Below are 20,262 nucleotides of genomic sequence, written 5' to 3'. Positions count from 1 at the left end.
ACAGCTAAAAGTGATTGAAGACTTCTCTTTCAAATGTATAGCTTTTGAAAGGAATATTGAGATCCTAAAGTGGCAAGGAAATTCACCGATCAACATTTTATGAGTTGCATCACTATTATTAAGATGAATATTAGCACTGTCTTTTGGTGTTAACTCTCACCTTCTCAATAAATATCTCAAAATAGATTTTATTATATCTATTTACAAATTACAAAATAGATTTTACATATTTAACTTACATAACATATTTACAAATGCAATCTATGCAACAGTACATAACAGATAGTGATATGACTGTAAGGTATGAGGTGAGATATTTTTGTGGGGTTTTTTGCTTTTTATTTTTAGCTAGGGTCTCACGCTGTCACCCAAGCTGGTGCTGTGGCACAATCATGGTTCACTGCAGTCTTGACCTCCTGGGCTCAAGTAATCCTCCTATCTCAGCCTCCCAAGTAGCTGGGACCACAGGTGCATGCTACCACACCCAGCTAATGTTTAAATTTTAATGTTAAATTTTTTGTAGAGATGGGTCTCACTATGTTGCCCAGGCTGGTCTCAAACTCCTGGCCTCAAGCAACCCTCCTGCTTCGGCCTCCCAAATTGTTAGGTGTAGGCCACAGTAACATGCTAGATGTTCTTGTAAATGTTGTCAAAATTGTTAGTATGCCCCCCAAATTAGAAGAAAAAAATCTTTTCCAGTATCTTTCAAAATAGAAATATTACATATGTATTATCTTCTTTTATCTTCTCTTATAGGATATTATCTTATCTTATAGGATAAAATAAATTATAGGATAAAGTAAAAAACACAGTAACTGAAAGGAGAGGCTTTTAAGCAAGACTTGTGTTACACAGCCTATCATGTAGTCTTCAACAAATTATTTAACTTTTCCATGCTTGGCTTCCTTGTCTTTAAAATGTGAGCCATAATCTGAGTTGCTCTGATAATTAAATGTAAAGGGTAAAATATAGGTAAGACTGAAAAAGAATTAGTATTTATTTTTCTTTGGAAATAGGCAGCTGAAGTATAATGCATTACTCAAGACCCACGGACCAAGCTACCCTGGAACAGAAAGTAAAATGTGGATCTTGGATTCATGATTTAGTGATAGTGTACACAACAGATGCTCTGTATACATCTTTAAGCTAAGTGGCCTATGTAATTATTACAATAATAATGTGCCACTCACCTCTCAAGGTTAAAGATTTAAATGAACATATTTCTCTAAAATTAGCATAGTGCCTTGCATATATAGTGTGCTCAATGCTAAGTGTTATTAGTATATAACGATCATGGTGGTGGGGGTGGTGATATGACACGCAATAGAGGAACATGGAGACATACCAACTAAATCATAAGAAGTTGGTCAGAATGTTTGGCATCTAGAGAGGATGAAAAATTACAAGTAATTTACTCATGCTTCTCACCTTGGTTATGTCTGTCTCTTTCCCCACATCCCCCCACAAGAAGGATAACTGCTATTTAACAGATGAAAGTCACTCCTTTGAGTGGAATACATATTATAACAGGATACTAGTACAAGTGCTTTTGTATATTTGACAGGGAAAAGTACAATATGTTGGATAAGAGGTGTTTATGTGAATGCTAGAAACCAGTTCCTTTTTGAATATTTTACCAACTATGATTTAAAATCATGCTAAGTTATATAATATTGGATTTATGATTCTGGTTTTATAAATCTGCAGTATAAATTCTACCCTTTCTATGTGTAGGAATCATTAAACTCTACTAGATTATAAACTCTTTGAAGGCAGGGGCTTTAGGAAAATCATCTCAGAATAGTGTTTTGAGAATAACATACAATGCACTCGCACTGCTGTTTTACAATTTGCATTAGCTGTCAATAATGGCTGAAAATATGCTGACTAGGTAGAATTACATAAATTCCTTCAAAATATAGTTTTACATATAATAAAGAACTGACGGCAAAACAGACTTGGATTGGAAGCAAGCAAGTATATAACAGTGAGTCATCATTTACTGACAATTCCAAATTGAGTTCTCCATGGCAGACCCAAAAGATCTAGCATTAACAAAGAACACAAAAAGAATTATGGAAGGTTATTCCTTTTTTTTTTCTTTTACAAAACTTCAGGATAGTAAGCTGAAGAAGATCCTAGTCAATCAATGTAGGAGGTAAAAAACTACTGGCCAGGTGCAGTGGTTCACACCTGTAATCCCAGCACTGTGGGAGGCCGAGGCGGGTGGATCATGAGGTCAGGAGTTCGAGACCAGCCTGGCCAATATGGTGAAACTCGGTCTCTACTAAAAATACAAAAACTAGCCAGACGTGGTGGCGCACGCCTGTGATCCCAGCTACTTGGGAGACTGAGGCAGGAGAATCGCTTGAACCCAGAAGGTGAAGGTTGCAGTGAGCCGAGATTGCTCCACTCCTCTCCAATCTGGGAGACAGAGCGAGCCTCCATCTAAAACAAAACAAAACAAAACAAAACAAAACACCTGTTACTAGTTGCATATATGTGAACACTGTGCCAGTACTGTAATAAAATTCTGTTTAAGGATAAATTAAAAACAAAGTAAGTCTTTGTCCCACAGACTAAAATGACTATTGAGGCATTTTCAAAGATTAAGTGTGAAGGCCAGTAACTTTCTGGCTTGTTGCTGGAATATGCAGTTGCTACTAAGTCACAACAGAGAATTATTAACAAGGTTAGTAATTCCAACCGTGAGTAAAGAATCGTATTTCTCTGACCTTACAATATTTGTCAGAAATTGCTATTATTTGTGAGAGGACAAGTTGCTTTTCAATCTCCCTATAACCCTGGTATAATCTGGCTAGGAGAGAAGAGGGAAGATAAGATGATGATGAATTCCTGAGACAAACAGGGTATAGAAAGCTCTGGTGGAAGTAAAGTAAACCATGAAAAGAGAAAACCATGAAAAGAGAGCTAGCTGGAGGGACAGAACGAGCATTCTGCCAGAGAAGGCTTTGATTTAGGGGTAGAAGCAGGAATTTTCATTCGGGCTTTCCTTAAATACACAAAGGCACGAGATACTGTTTGCCTTACTCTTCTTGGTTGTATGGTAGTAAGAGGGTGTTCTATAAATACATAAAAAGTAGATGCTGATTTGGCTCAGAGGTCTTTCTTTTGTTGAGTTTTCATAAATCTCTTGCCACCTCTGGTTTTTAAACTAAATAAAACATATTGCTCTATTCATCGTATTATTTTCTTTAAGATTTGAAAAAAAAAAAAGATTCCAGTAGTAGGATAGAGGTGGAAGCAGTGCTGCAAAATATAGTAAAGAGGAATGGAAGCTAGAAAGCAAATCTCAAAAGAAAAAAATTGATACATTTTCCTTATAATTTCTGTCATTTTACTAATGAAACACTGTATGGTAAAGAGAAAAACAAAATTACATAAAACCTGGAACAACAAATGGTAAGGAGGAGAACAATAAAATCAAAGTTTTTATAAAATTTGGCACTAAAGCTAGATTTAAGCTGAATGTATGCACTCCAATGCATAAATATTTCTATGGCTAGAAACAAGTAACTTTAGAAAGTTTCAGTATTTATGAAAGACAAAAATCTCAAAATCCTATTGAGGAGGTTCTGTTTCTGTATTCAATAGCTTTCAAATCTTGGTGGAACTCTGGAGCTCATGTAGGCTGACGAGTCTTACAGTGTGGCCTATGGACCAGCATCACCTGGAAACTTGTTCAAAGTGCAGGTTCTCAGGCCCCACACTAAAATGACTGTGTCAGAAACTCTGAGGGTGGGGCACAGCAATCTGTGTTTTAACAAGTCCTTTAAATAATATGAAATGATATTACTTTTAAACTTGAAAGTTGGTTGTGTTTACTTAAATATCCATTAATACTGAATATTTGGATCAGTCTTGTGATGAAAGCAAATTTACATTCCAACCTAAGCAACTGGTGTAATGTAGAAAAAAAAAACAAAAAAAAAAACCAAAAAAAAAAAGTAATTGTTGTAAACAGTAAAAACGATCTGATCTTTGGTAAGAAATGCATGTTTTATCCTCCCCCTCCCTTTTTTTCTGGGAGTGGAATGGGATTGTTCAGAAAGAAATGAAGATATCAACCAACAAGTAATCCCAACCTCTTTCTTTGCCCAGACCAGCTTTTATTTAACATCTGCAGCAGTATAGCTTCAGACTTTCTACATGACAAATTTTAAAGCCTAGATCTTATTATGATTGTTTATTTTAGTTTGCAAACTGATGTAACAGTAATTACATTCTTCTTGCTGTTAAATATTTTACTTTATGAAACTGTGCTGTGAACTTAAAAACTGTGGTGGAGAATCAGTCTTACATTTCTGTTGTTATACTACAACGTAGTCCACAGTAATTTCCTTAGAGCTATTTTCTTTTAGGTAAACTCTATTTAGACACAATTCTTGAAAAACCTTTCCTGTGTTTCCATGCAGTGTTTTCCATCTTGTGACCTGCCTCATGTTTTTCAGTTTCAGCTCCCTGAATCTTCACTGATGCTGGCTGACTCTTGTAAACTCTGCTAAATTCACTTTCCTACAACTCTAAAGGAATAAAGTTAATGTGCTTTGTTTTTGGATTCCTGAAAAACAAAATGTTTATTATCCAGGGATTTTAGTGGTGTCTTTGCATATCAAGGTAAGATGTAGTAAGGTATGTATATTTCCACAAGCAGCTCTAAATTTAGCGTTTTATACAGAATTCCAACTATACTCAATCACAGCTTTAAATTCTCAGGGGAGCCTCAAGGCAGAATAAACTACTATGCCCTTAATAAAGGATATGTATAATTGTGTAGTAGTAATAACCGTAATAAAATTCTTTATAGATGCAATTATAATAAAGTTAAGGTTAGACTATGCCCCCTGAAATGTAAATACGCAGTAAACTAACAGATAAAGTGACTGTCAACATTTACTCCTATTAGGAAATGAATTAACAAAACAGCAAATAAAAGATAGTAAATTGGTTTTTTAATTTTTTTTTTTTTTCCTGTGAGATGGAGTCTCACTGCACTCCAGGCTGGAGTGCAGTGGTGCAATCTTGGCTCACTGCAACCTCTGTCTCCCAGGTTCAAGTGATTCTCCTGCCTCAGCCTCCCAAGTAGCTGGGACTACTGGTGTGCACCACCATGCCTCCCAGATAATTTTTGTATTTTTAGCAGAGACAGGGTTGCACATGTTGGCCAGGCTGGTCTTAAATTCCTGACCTCAGGTGATCTGCCTGGCTCGGCCTCATAAAGTGCTGTGATTATAGTTGTGAGCCACTGAGTCCTGCCAAGTAAACTGTTTTATTGTGCTACCTAAGAAACAACAATAAAAATAATTACGATGAGAGAAACAATTAAGTTGGATACTGGAGAGGAAAGAGAAATAGCCTTCCCAGCTTTCTTATTTTATAACTGTATAGATATATAAGATTACTATAAAGAAAACATAAGGTGGTGATTATAATTTATTTTTCTAATCTAACTGGACTCATCATTACAACAGTAAAATACTGCAGATATGAAGCCAACTTTCTTGCTCATAGTTGTTCTTATGTGTTTCTACGCATACGTGTACTTTAGTAAATCTATCACATACTTCTAGATAAGTTTTCAAAATTATTACATGGTTAATAAAGATCACTTCAAAGTTCTGAATGTCTAACTACGAGCATACACAGATGATGTAAGTAATATTCAGTGCTCACCATACGCCATACATTGCTAAGCACTTGACATACACTGTTCATCTTCATAACATTCTTATGAGGTAGCTACTCTTGTTATGCACATTTTGTAAGAGAGGAAACTGAAACTTGGAAAATGTGAATAACATGTAAAAAACTCACACAGCTAGTAAGTGGTAATGCTGGAACCTGAGCCTTGTATGTCTTACTACAAAGTCTAGGCACTGCTGGGCATGGTGCCTATTATTCCCAGCACTTTGGAAGGCGGAGGCAGGAGGTCTGCTTGGGCCCAGGAGTTCACCACCAGACTGGAGTTCAGTATCAGGCATCACAGTGAGACCTCATCTCTACGAAAATTAAAATAAAAATAAAAAAAATCAGCCAGACACATGGTGTTGCGCCTATAGTCCCAGCTATTTGGGAGGCTGAGGTGGGAGGTTCCCTGGAGATTGCGGCTGCAGCGTGAGCCATCCAGCCTGGGTGACAGAGCAAGAACCTGGCTGAAAAAAACAAACAAAAAAACCCACAAAGTCTGGCTACTTAACTACTTCTATAAACCGTCCTTAAGTATGCAAGTGAACCAAGATGAACACAAGATTCTTTACACAAAGCTCTCTAGTTTGAGAGGGCATTTAGTAGGCTCAACAGATAAGAATGATATGTTACTAAACACAAATTTCCACTCACAATTAAACTTGGACCTAAGTCATATACAGAGAAGACCATAATTCATAGGTCTATTCCACAAATTCTCCTGAGAATAATTTGTGGTTTTTCTCAGGATTTTCCCAAACTTGGTCAGGGCTACTGAAAAATATGAAGGTAATATATACAGGAGGCCCTTTTAGCCTACATTGATAGGGACTAGTAGTGGATTGGTTTTTCTAAAATGTTACAAATGAGCAAAGAAAAAGTTGGTACACATATTACACATTTTTCCTTAAAATATAAATGTACATTTATCAACCAAACTCTTGCTGTAAGGCCAAGGCCTTTCTGTTTGAATATGAGTTCCAACTTTTCTTTTTCGTGTAAACTGCACTAAAAAGTATAATCTAGTCAATTTTTTCAAAATAAAACAAAATCTTAGACAACCTAATTATAGACAGATTTTTAAAATACCTTCACCCAAATTCATCAAAAAAATTTATTTTTAATTTTTAGGGCAGTAGGCATATACATTTGTAGGGTGTATGAGTTATTTTGATAGGCCATATAATGTGTAATAATCACATCAGGGTAAATGGGGTATCTAGCGCCTCAAACATTTATCCTATGTGTTAGAAACAACCCAATTATGTTCTTTTAGTTATTTTTAAATGTACAATTGTTATTGACTAGTCATCCAGTTATAGCATTTTTTAAGCAACTTACTTTTATTGAGTTTTTCCAAAGCTTTTAACATAAGTTTCCTAGAAACTCTTTTATAGGTGCTTTCTTTCTGTATTTGTATCTTACTAATGGATATGTAATTTAATTATATTATCATAATAACAAGTACAATGGGCATTAACTTAACTGCCTCTCATTAAGCACAGGCCACCACAGGACTAACACAAGTACCTAGGTGCATTAGAAGATAGCCTACTGGCCTCTAATATACATCCTGTCCTGACAACAGTCAGTAGGTGTCACAAAGGGAATGAAAACTTTAATCCTGCAAGTGATTAGGGGAATATCAGTTAAGAAATCTTCTCTTCTAATTGGCAGAGTTAGCTCACAGTGTGCAGGGCATGGTAATATGCAGAATGCAACTGAGAAAATAAGAAAGGTCTAAGAAGTCTAACAACATTTTCATATGCCACCATGCTTGTAAGGCACTAATTGTCAATATTTAGATTTGGAAAAAAAGCAGAGTATAAAATTCTGCCAGTTTCTTATGGTGACTAATGACAGCCAGTGCCCATAACGCAAAGGACCATGATGGAGTAAGAAATTAAAGCATGAATAGATTTTCATAAAGAAATCATTTCTACTTTGTCACATTTCAGTCTCTATACAATTTCTGTGACATTGTACTAGCTATTTTCTCAATAATAAATGATTTGGGAAGTAAAGTGTCAAAAGTATAAGAGAAGCATAAAACTATTTTGGACAGATGAACCTTGATAAAAAAAATCTTTTCAAAATCCAAGGCATAATCTGGAAAAATTATATAATTAGAATTAAAGTCAAATTAAAATTAAGTTAGAAGTAGAAGAGGTAAGCTCATAGTTCAATGTCACTTTGTATAAACAAATGAAATATCGTTTAAAATAAGTCTAAACTAGACTAGATATTAACATATCTACAAAAATCGTTCATTAAAGCAATGATTTATCCCCAGAATGGAGAAGAGTAGAAAATATTAGACATTTAGTACAATAAGGAGAATTCCTTATTGAACACGACAGAGAATACCCAGTGGTAAAAGCAAAAAAAAAACCCAGCAAATTTTAATTGCAGTGTTGACAAGCTAAATCTGTCCTTTTTTTGGTACTTAAAAATGAGAAACTTAGTCATAACTGCAGTATGTCCCCAGCCTCAGGCTTAGGTAAGCAGTACCTTATATATCAGACCTTTTACCTTATAACCTTTCAGTAATAAGCTTTAAACACAGGTCAAAATTGGAATGAAGAGAGCTATTTCTTTCTTTTCTAGGCACTATAATATTGTCAGAGTCCTAAGAGTCAGTGGGGGATGGGAGGTGAAAGGAACATGACTCATGTGTCATACTTACTTCTAGCCTCAGTTGAAAAGTGTTTACCATCACAAGTCTGATCAATAAATAAAACAGTGAGTCACAAATTTTCAATATCTCACTTTAATAAAACCCTAGTGAGTCAGGCATGGTGGCTCATGCTTGTAATCCCAACACTGTGGGAGGCCAAGGCGGGCCGATTACCTGAGGTCAAGAATTCAAGACCAGCCTGGCCAACATAGTGAAATTCCATCTCTATTAAAAAATTTAAAAATTAGCCTGGTGTGGTGGCATGCGCCTGTAGTCCCAGCTACTCGGGAGGCTGAGGCAGGAAAATCGCTTGAACCCAGGACGCGGAGGTTGCAAGTGAGCCGAGATTGCACCACTACACTCCAGCCTGGGTGACAGGAGACTCCCTCAAAAAAACAACAGGCTGGGCGCAGTGGCTCACGCCTGTAATCCCAGCACTTTGGAGGCTGAGGCGGGCGGATCACCTGAGGTCAGGAGTTGGAGACCAGCCTGACCAGCATGGAGAAACCCTGTCTCTACTAAAAATACAAAATTAGCTGGGCTTAGTGGCACATGCCTGTAATCCAAGCTACTCAGGAGGCTGAGGCAGGAGAATTGCTTAAACCTGGGAGGCGGAGGTTGCGGTGAGCAGAGGTCGCACCATTGCACTCCAGCCTGGGCAACAAGAGCGAAACTCCATCACAACAACAACAACAACGACTAAAACCTCCCCCCAAAAAACCTTAGTGAGTAAAGGCTCTTAACATCATAATAGGGTTATCTGCTTTGGCCTGCTTAGCCGAAGGCATTCAAGCTAAGAATATTATTGAAGCTCTAGGTAAGTGCAGGTTGATTTGTTCAGTACATATTTATTGAACATCTACTATATGCCAGGCATTGTGCTAAAGACTGAGAATATAATAATAAAAAGGATACTGTCTCTCCCTTTTAGGGAGACAAGACCTAAACTACACAAATGCTAAATAATAGTAACAACAATAATTGAGCACTTACTGTGATCCAAAGCTGTTCAAAGTCATTCACTCATTTAATCCTCATAATAACCCTAGGAAGTAGTAGGTACTATTATTATCTGCTTTTTGCAGATGAGGAAACTGAGGGAAAGAGAGGTTAAGTTACTTGCCCAAGGACACAGAAGTAAGGCATGTCAGTCAGAATTCAAAATCCAGGCACTCTGGCTCCAGAGTACACAAACTATGTTAGATAAGCTTACGCTACATTATATTGCTAACTAACTTAAAACTTAAATCTGCAATAAATGCCAAGATGAAAAAGCCTGTTGTGTACTGAATGTATAACTTTACCACAATTATATCAAAGTTTCTCATTATATTATAACAATGTGACAATATATTTATCATACTTTTTTGGTAAAGGTTTCTTTTAAATAAAACAAGGAAGGAGAAACTACACACTTATCAAGTGTTTTGGATTGAATATGAAACCAGTTCCCACAGGAAGTAATCTAAACTCACAATGAAATACTCTGAACATTAATTAATTAATTACTGTTATAGGAGAGGACACCACCAGTATCCATTTGACAACAAGATGTTTTCTAAATCCAGGCATGTTTCTATTGTCATATAAATGTAAGCCTTCTGATTCAAGTTGTAACTATTCTCTGCTCACTTAAAAAACTCAGCCTACCTAGTAAAGGTAAAAAACGGCTTCTGTTCTCAACAAAGAAGAAAACGAAAAGTACAGAGGACCTTAAAGTAAAGAAAGGTATAGAGCAATATATAGGATCATGCAGTTGCTATTAAGTGACAGCATCATCATCAACTATTATTATTGGACAGCTACTATGTACTAGAGGCTGTTGTAAGCATTTTTCCTGTAAAAATTCATTTAATTCTTATAAACCCTAAGGGAGTTGTTATACTCATTTCACAGATGAGGAAACTGAAGCACAGAGAGGTTATACAACTTGCTCAATGTCACACAGCTAGTAAGTGCAGGATCTGAACTATTACATCATACTGCAGGAGTTAAGGTAAAAGAGTTAACTGCTTTAGGGATCCCTTCAGCTATCTTAACGAGAAATTTACTGGAGTAAGGATGTTAAATGGAGAAAGATAAACATTTTATTTTTAAAAGTCTTAAAGAGCCCTATGTATCAGTGGTCCCCAATCTTTTGGGCATCAGAGACCCATTTTGTGGAAGACAATTTTTGTTGGGGGTGGGGATGGTTTTGAGATGAAACTGTTTCACCTCAGATCATCAGGCATTAGATTCTCATAAGGGGCAAGCAACCTAGATCCCTCAGATGTGCATTTCACAACAGGGTTCATGCTCCTGTGAGAATCTAGTGCCTCTGCTGATCTGACAGGAGACGGACCTCAGGCTTGCTTGTCCGCAGGCTCACCTCCTGCTGTGCGGCCCAGTTCCTAATAGGCCACGGACTGGTACTGGGCTGCAGCCTGAGGGTTGGAGATCCCTGCTATATGTAACTATATATCATAGACACCAAAAAGCAATTAGAACTCTAAGAAATGTATTTGGCTGTAAGTTTCTCATTAGATGCTTCCTTCTCCCGCCGGTTTTATGTAGCCTCTTTCTTTCTCCTCTTTAATGAAACAGAATACAAATATTTACCAAATGTAGACCACTGCAGCTAAGAGTTTGGACTACAGTTCAGGAAAGCAAAAAGCAGAATCATATGCCAAGAAAATCATGATCCTATATAGTCACTCAAACAGTTTCAAGCCTCAGTTTCCAGTAAAAGTTATACCATCTTGGTTCCTTCAATATCTTTCATACTGCTCCTTATTCATCTCATCTGTTTTTTAACGTGGGTTTTTCTCTTTTGGTCCCTTAAATGGATATTTCTTAAGATTTACTTCTTGATCCCTGAGAACAGATACTGAAGTTAGAGAGAGGTCTAATTGGAGCTCTGATCTCTTATGTCTAAATTTTTCATGGTTAGCCTGATTAGGTCTTGTTTTCTTCATCAATAAGATTAGGGTCATAATAATTCAAAGTGCTAATGAAAAGACAAAATGAGTAAACATGAAAATTCCTCGTAAATTCTTATGACATATTTACTTCCTACCTTTTCTATTTGTTCAATTCCCATCCTAAAGAGACTGTACGGTTGGGCATGGTGGCTCACGCCTGTAATCCCAGCACTTTGGGAGGCCAAGGCGGGTGGATCACGAGGTCAGGCATTCAAGACCAGCTTGGCCAACATGGTAAAACTCTGTCTCTACTAAAAATGCAAAAAATCAGCCGGGAGTGGTGGTGGGCACCTGTAATCCCAGCTACTCGGGAGGCTGAGGCAGAGAATTGCTTGAACTTGGGAGGCAGAGGTTGCAGTGAGCCAAGATGGCCCCACTGGACTCGAGCCTGGGTGACAGAGTGAGGCTCTGTTACAAAAAAAAAAAAAGGTTCTACAGTTTTAACTATACTCTCTATGGGTATAACTTCCAAATTTACAGCTTAAAACCTTACTTATTTTCAAAGTACTGAAAACACATTTCCCCTCTTATATCCTCTTACCACCTTGAACTCAATGTGTCTCAATCTCTTAAAATCAGCTATCTAAGCTCTTTTCCTATTAGCAAAGCCATCATTTTTCTTCTTAAAATTGTATAATCATCTTTGGCAGATCTTTCATATTCCTATATTCTATAACTGGCCAGTCACCAATCTGCTTATTCCTCCAAAATCTTCTCTTTATACATTTTCCACAGCTACCATGTTAGCTTACCACTGCCCTAATGGCTTCCTCAATTTGGTCCCAGTTTTCTCTTCCAGAGCATCCTTCATGAACCCTCTGTTCCAGACAAACTGATGTATTTACCACTTGAATGCATTTTGTACACTTTTGCTTCTAAGATTTTACTTAAGTCACTTTATCATTTTACTTTCTAGTCTACATAATAAACAGTATTTTCTCCTATTTAAAAACACACTTATCTTTAAAATAGTAAAGCAAAGTATAATTTATCTGGGGAATCTGAGTAAATTATGTTTCCATAATCTTCTTTTTTTTTTTTTTTTTTTTTTTTTTAGTAGAGACGGGGTTTCACCGTGTTAGCCAGGATGGTCTCGATCTCCGGACCTCGTGATCCGCCCGTCTCGGCCTCCCAAAGTGCTGGGATTACAGGCTTGAGCCACCGCGCCCGGCCTTTGTTTCCATAATCTTCTGTTTTTGTTTTTGTTTTGTTTCTTTTTTGAGACACAGTCTCACTCTGTCACCCAGGCTGGAGTACAGTGGTGCGATTTCGGCTCACTGTAACCATTGCCTCCCGGGTTTCAAGCGAGTCTCGTGGCTCAGCCACCCAAGAACCTGGGATTACAGGCATGCACCACCATGCCTGGCTAAGTTTTGTATTTTTAGTAGAGACGGGATTTCACCACATTGACCAGGCTGGTCTCAAACTCCTGACCTCAAGTGATCCACCTGCCTTGGCTTCTCAAAGTGCTGAGATTACAGGCGTGAGCCACTAGACCCACCCATGTTTCCGTATCTTCTGGAGTGCTAAGATGATTTCTGTCATAATTTATTTTGTGCAGTTAACCACTCTTCTTTCCTTCTAAATGACATAACTTTCTTTGGTCAGTTATTTCCTAAAGCAGGCTCCTTGGAACACTTACTTGTTCCACGTGGTTTCGCAGGGGCATGTAAGAAAAACAAAGGGTCTGTTGTCAAGTTTTAGAGATGCTACATTAAACAATTAAAAAGGTCCCTTTATTGTAGGACTTCTCAGGCTTTAAAATGCTAAACCGTTTCTCTATCACCATTCTTCTCTAGTTCTGACATAAAATATTCCTTTCTCATCCCACTACGGCTTAACTCAGCTTCAAACCACTACTCACTTTTCTGAACTGAGTGAGCCTTCCAGATTCAACCAGATTGAGTTTTTCATCCTTGCCTCTTGATTCTCAATCTCTTTCTCCAGGGAAATATGCACCTTTTCCCCCACAGCAAAAGATGAAGTCTCACTTTGTTGCCCAGGGTAGAGTGCAGTGGTACAATCACAGCTCACTGCATCCTAGAACTCCTGGGCTCAAGTGATCCTCCCATCTCAGCCTCCCAAGTAGGTGGGACTACAGGCATATGTATGTCACCACACCTGGCTAATTAGGATTTCTATTTTCAAAATGATACCCAGACCCGATGATCTAAGCAGTATGTCTTCAACTGGGGAATACATATAGGTGAGGAGTATTATGTTGGGGTATGCAAATTTATAGGAGAAAATATGGTACATTTTCCTGAAGAGTGAGTTTTACTTAAAGGTTTTTTTGGGAAACATTTTTATTATAAAATAAAAATACATGTAGAATGTACACTGTTTTAAAGAAACATGAGACTTTTGGATACCACTTCAGGCTACATCCCAGATCCCTTTGATAGGTATTCAAATGCCTCTGCCCTAAAGGAACTCCCAAAGAAAAGACCAAAAAACACTGATGTAGGCCAATGGAGAGGAATGGGGAGAAAGTAAGAATCAAAGACTCACTAAAAGAAAGCTTCCCCTGTGTCAAGTACTATACTAGATGCTTTATCTATATATTTTTCTTAATGCCTACAATGACACTACAAAAATGCACTATTTCATTCATCTTATAGAAGATAAACCTCACAGAAGTTAACCCGTCCTAAGCTGCAAAGTTTACAGTGGTAAAAATGTTTTCTTGTATAATGTTGGAGCGATAAAAAACACACATTTATCACTGAAATATTATGATTAATTCTCACAAGAAAAAATAGCTAGGATAACTAGAAATGACCCTTTTAAAATAATTTATCACCAATATGAGTCCTTCATGTCTTAATGTTGACTCTAACAGAAATGAGGTACTTATTTTCTAGTAAAAGCTTATTACTGATACTAACAAATTCCCAGATATTCAGAAGTGTTATTAGGACAACATGCTTAAGTTTCAGTTAATGAAAACCAGGGGAAAAAACCTTAAGAGTTTACATTTGTAATTGTTATATTCCTTTCACTAGCACATTTCCTCCCCCAAAAAAGCAACGCCTACTATTAACTAAGATTTTACCCAGTTGTATGTCATATGAACAATATTGAATATTTCTTTTTTTTTTTTTTCTGAGACAGTGTCTCATGCTGTCACCCATACTGGAGTACAATGAAGCAATCATGGCTCACTATAGCCTTAACTTCCCAGCCTCAGGTGATTCTCCTACCTAAACCTCCCAAGCAGCTGAGACCGGAGGTGTGCACCACCATGCCTGGCTAACTTTTTGTATTTTTTGTAAAGACAGGGTTTCACCATGTGGCCCAGGCTGGTCCCAAACTCCTGAGCTCAAGCAATCCACCCACATCAGCCTCCCAAAGTGGTGAGATTACAGGCATGAGTCACCACCCGGCCTTGAAAAGACTTTTTAAAGAATTTCAGAAAGTAAGACTGAAGATGTCAAACTAGTTTGAAATTGAGGGGCTAAATGATCATCCAAAGCATAAGTCTTATTTTTCTTCATAGAACACTGCCAGTTAAATCTGCAACTTGAATTTTTATATGCTGAAATAAACTAAATGGCCTTTAAGAAAACCTAACATACATACAGATTCACCAAATCAGCATAATAGGGATTATTATAGAAGGACTTATTGCAGAATCTCTTAAAATAGGGAGGTCTATAGTGGATTTTACATTAGCCAGTTTACAAACAAACAAATAGGTTAATATACAATCTTTAAGGAACACATATTAGGTAAAACCCCAACATAAAAAAAAACAACCAAAGGATATGGCCAAGAAAGATTACCTGAAAATGAATAAATCTGCTAATAAAAATACTGACCTCATTAAAAAGTACCTAAATCAGTCTCTGTTATTAATACTTTTTTTTTATGAGACACAGTCTTGCTCTGTTGCCCAGGGTCTCACTATGTCACTCAGTCTGCAGCGCAGTGGCATGATCATGGGTCACTGCAGCCTCAACCTCCCCAAGCTTAGGTGATCCTCCTGCCTCAGCCTCCCAAGTCACTGGGACCACAGGCATGTGTGATCATGCCTGACTAATTTAAAAAAAAAAAATTATTTGTAGAGATGGGGTCTCCCTGTGCTGCCCAGGCTAGTCTTGAACTCCTGGCCTCAAGGGATCTTCCCAGCTCAACCTCACAAAGTGCTGGAATTACAGGTGTGAGCCATGGCACCCGGCCTCTTGGCTACTGTTAATAAAAATTATAGTTTCAGAGATAATAGATATATAGAATCCTTTGTTTTCTATATACACATCTGTGAGGATAGTCATAAAGAAGCATTAACTTATAATGTACACAATTATTAAATATACATAAATTTTAAAATTCCTATTTTATTTACTTGCAGAGCAACAGTTAAAATGTGAATATTTATTTGATCTGTTACAGATGATAGAAGCAAAATCTTGTTATTAATGACATATATAACTCTTAATATAAATGATTAATCCCTTCATCCCTTAACATATTAATTCTCCCTATTTAAAGGCTTTTTAAACATTGGGCAAAGTCGCTTGTATAAACAGGCAAAGTCTCAAAAATGGAAGAAAGAATAGAAATTGAATGGTATAATGACAAAATAACAAAAATCTTCTTTTGCTAATTGTGTAAATTAAAAGAACCTAGTCATATCACTGAAGTATATATTTTCCAAATAACATGCATTTCAGAAGAGCAACTCAGACTGGGAGCGACAGCTCATATCTGTAATCCCAGCACTTGGGGAGGCCAAGGTGGGAGGGCTGCTTGAGCCCAAGAGTTTGAGATCAGCCTGGGTGACATGAGACTTCATCTCTCCAAAAAAAAAAAAGTTGGTTGGAGGGCCAGGTGCGGTGGCTCATGCCTGTAATCCCAGAACTTTGGGAGGCTGAGGCGGGCGGATCACGAGGTCAGGAGATCGAGACCATCCTAGTTAACAAGGTGAAACCCTGTCTCTATTAAAAATACAAAAATTAGCCGGGCATGGTGGCGGGCGCCTGTAGTCCCAGCTACTTGGGAGGCTGAGACAGGAGAATGGCGTGAACTCCGGGAGGCGGAGCTTGCATGGAGCCGAGTTCGTACCACTGCACTCCATCTCAAAAAAAAAAAAAAAATTAGTTGGATATGGTGGCACATGCCTGTAGTCCCAGCTACTCAACAGGGTGAGGCAGGAGGATGGCTTGAGCCTGGGAGATGGAGGCTGCATGCAGCAAGTCATCATTGCGCCTGCACTCCAACCTGGGCAACAGAGTGAAACCCTGTCTCTATCAATCAATAAATCAATAAGAGCAACTTAGGAAGACAAGTAATTGAAAGAGTAAGACTAAATGAAAATATCTTTTTCTTTTTTGAAGTGGCTTAAGATCACTACAAATATTCTAATTTTGAAAAACCAAGTTCCGACTTTCAAGACATTTCTAAGTTACCATGGTTAGCTGAGGAACTAAAAAGAGAAAATAATTAAAAGCCAGAAAACAATGAGTCTTTTAAGAAAATTCAGTATATAAAATCAATCTATCTTGTTGATAATTACCAAATGATCTACAAATACAAGCAAAAAAAAAGGTAAATTTCTAATTTAGTCTAAACTGGGAAAATAGACAATAAATATCATAACTTGCAAATTGTGTTGTTAAAAAAAATTCTTAAACTAAGAAAGTCCATTTGTAAACACTCCAGTTAATGAAATAACAAGAAAGACTTTATGTATTAGGAAAGCTTATTTACAAAATTCTAGATTTCCACATTGTTATTTTTTTAAAAAGGTATTTTATTTATAAGGATACTGCAACAGGAAGTAGAAGTCTATTCTGGAATCTCTAACAGGAGAGACAATCTAACCTTCACATTTACATTGAAAAACTGAGTTTTTAACAGCCTTCTCTGTAATGCATATTCTTTTTTAAAATATAAAACTATTTCAAAAGGTTCATATATGCATATAAATATATAAAGCAAAAGAACACATAATTAAAAATTAATAAATGTGCCAAAATACAGCTTCTTAATGGCTTCCTTGAAAACTAAATGTCAAATTATCTTAGGCTGTGTTTCTTTTTCTATAAAGAACAAAGTAGACTTTACAGCTCAGAAATCCATATAACAAACACTCTACTCATCATACTCACAGGTTTTAGTTTTTCTTTCCCAGTAGTCAATACTATAGAGTCTTTTCCCCTAGAAAATCTGAAAGGCTTCTTATTCACTGGTCACATTGTTATCAGACCCGACACATCAGGAATGACCCACACTTTAATCTCCAGCCAGCTCTTTACGCTGCTCAGAACTTACTGTGCGTTACAGGTGATACTTCTTATAGCAGATGTTGATTATGGTCCCAAAGCACAAGAGACGCTCCCAAAGGGGTTTAGAACCCCTAACAACATCACCTGCTTCTTTTTGTATCCAGAGAAGCACTGTGGTATTCTGTTTTGAACAACTAATGATTTCAAGATATTACACAGACGAGTTCTTTTCATTAGACTGCCTGACATACGCTTATCCTTTCAGAACACTGCAGCAAATATAGGTTGTATGATTCCATTAGGATAAAAGAAATATTTTTACACAATTTTTCTCTGTGGCGCAGTTTAGTTCACCCTCTGTTAGAGCAAATTACTGGAAGAACTGGTTCTTAGGTTTCTAATGGCGCAGCGTTAACAGAGTGAATGATTCACGGATGTTCTTCTTAACATTCAGGAGTAACAAGGAAGGCTAGCAGTGCAGCCCAGGTCCAGAGCTGATGAATGGTGCAGTGCTGCTGTTGTCATAGCAACCAAGAGGAAAAAAGCAGCACCATATAAGGATCTGTGACATGGATTCTGGGAACAATTTATATTAAAAAGCTGTAAGCTCCTCATGCCTTAAAGCTGTAAACTCCTCTCTTACTGTTTCCTTCTCATGTTTTACTCTTCTGAATTTCTGAATCAGAGCTATGTAAATATACGTTGTTGTAAAACAGTTACTTAGTAGGCACCAACAAAATTGAGGTAACTTAAAATATTAATACTTTAGCAAGCTAATATAGGTCTGCAGTATCTCCATAATTTATTGTTAAGTGTTAAAATTATACAGTGATTTTGTTGCAATGTAAGGAACTACTAGAGTTTGAGATAGCAGAAAATTCATTTTTAAATACTTAGAGATATTAAAACCCTAATTAAATGCCTTTCATTCAGATGGGTATGCATCAGATATGCCAAAACTGCAGCACTATCAACTGATTGACTAATAAAGTAGCAATGACACCAATTTCAAAGAGAGGCATACTATCATCTGTATTCCTTCTAGATAAAGTTTCAAAAGACACTAACTTCGCTAAAAATGCTCATAGCCTTCATTCATGAACAAGAAAACTTCTCCGTCAATCACTTGTAAGACAGGGTTACTGGTCCACCCCATGCTTCTAAAGGCCTCTCCCTAACTGGGCCTGGACAACCTTTTTCTTGTCATAGTTTCTCCTCACCTCCCAGGAATCAGGAAGAGCTCCCCCTTTTAGGGGATAGTAGGATAGCTTCCAAATGGTATCACAGGAGAAGGGGAAGCTAGTGAAAGCACAATGCGTAGATTGTCATAATGGTACTCCCTCTATAGTCTTCTGGACGTGGCTCTGAGATGACTGGTGCAGAAAAATATCTTTCATTAGATTTATTAAGCATGGGCCACTGATGCTACGATATTTCATCTATTTAGATAGGGTAGTTCTGTAAGAAATTGTTCTACATCATATCTCTGTGTTACTTTCCCATCACCATTTATTTAATGAAATATTCAGATACAATACAAAGCAAAATATTAGGTAAATTTACTTATTACACCATTCTCTTATGTGTGCAACATTGCCATTATAATAACAATTCTGGGAAAGTTATGTATTTGTTGGTCATAGATTTATGAATTGGATAGATTTATGATGCATTTATCTCCATAAATGAAGAACCTCAGTAAAATGTGACTAAAAAGAATTGCAATGTAGTGGGATGAACATGCATTTGACTAGTCTTCTGACTGTAGCTGGACTGACAGCTTTGCTACTTTTAAATACAAGCCTGAGTAAGTCACCTAACTACTCTGACCCTCTGATTCATCTCAGTAAAGCATGTTCTACCTTATTCCTAACGTTACTGTGTGAATAGAAAAAACAAATACAGGGGGGCGGAGCAAGATGGCCGAATAGCAACAGCTCCAGTCTCCAACTCCCAGCGCGAGCGACACAGAAGACCGGTGATTTCTGCATTTTCAACTGAGGTACTGGGTTCATCTCACTGGGGAGTGCCGGACGATAGGTGCTGGTCAGCTGCTGCAGCCCGACCAGCGAGAGCTGAAGCAGGGCGAGGCATTGCCTCACCTGGGAAGCGCAAGGGGGAAGGGAATCCCTTTTCCTAGCCAGGGGAACTGAGACACACAACACCTGGAAAATCGGGTAACTCCCACCCCAATACTGCGCTTTAAGCAAACAGGCACACCAGGAGATCATATCCCACACCTGGCCGGGAGGGTCCCACACCCACGGAGCCTCGCTCATTGCTAGCACAGCAGTCTGTGATCTACCTGCAAGGCAGCAGCGAGGCTGGGGGAGGGGCGCCCGCCATTGCCGAGGCTTAAGTAGGTAAACAAAGCTGCTGGGAAGCTCGAACTGGGTAGAGCTCACAGCAGCTCAAGGAAACCTGCCTGTCTCTGTAGACTCCACCTCTGGGGACAGGGCAATAACAAACGCAGCCGAAACCTCTGCAGACGCAAACGACTCTGTCTGACAGCTTTGAAGAGAGCAGTGGATCTCCCAACACGGAGGTTGAGATCTGAGAAGGGACAGACTCCCTGCTCAAGTGGGTCCCTGACCCCTGAGTAGCCTAACTGGGAGACATCCCCCACTAGGGGCAGTCTGACACCCCACACCTCACAGGGTGGAGTACACCCCTGAGAGGAAGCTTCCAAAGC

General features: G+C 37.9%; 1 protein-coding gene across 14 annotated transcripts in view; it reads right to left on the bottom strand.

The window, feature by feature from the left end:
• Positions 1–20,262, bottom strand: part of LOC105483054 (tetratricopeptide repeat, ankyrin repeat and coiled-coil containing 2) — a 475,702-nt gene that overhangs the window by 291,911 nt on the left and 163,529 nt on the right. For 2 of the 14 annotated variants that reach the window (XM_011743616.3, XM_011743617.3), the window contains exon 1: positions 17,454–17,610. The exons of 11 other annotated variants lie outside the window; for them this stretch is intronic. The gene's annotated coding sequence lies outside the window, so the exon portion shown is untranslated. One more of the 14 variants, XM_071083398.1, reaches the window with a different exon arrangement.

The sequence above is a fragment of the Macaca nemestrina genome, chromosome 17, assembly GCF_043159975.1.
Source record: "Macaca nemestrina isolate mMacNem1 chromosome 17, mMacNem.hap1, whole genome shotgun sequence".
In the NCBI taxonomy this organism is placed as follows: Eukaryota; Metazoa; Chordata; class Mammalia; order Primates; family Cercopithecidae; genus Macaca; species Macaca nemestrina.
This window is presented reverse-complemented; position numbering and strand designations above follow the sequence as displayed.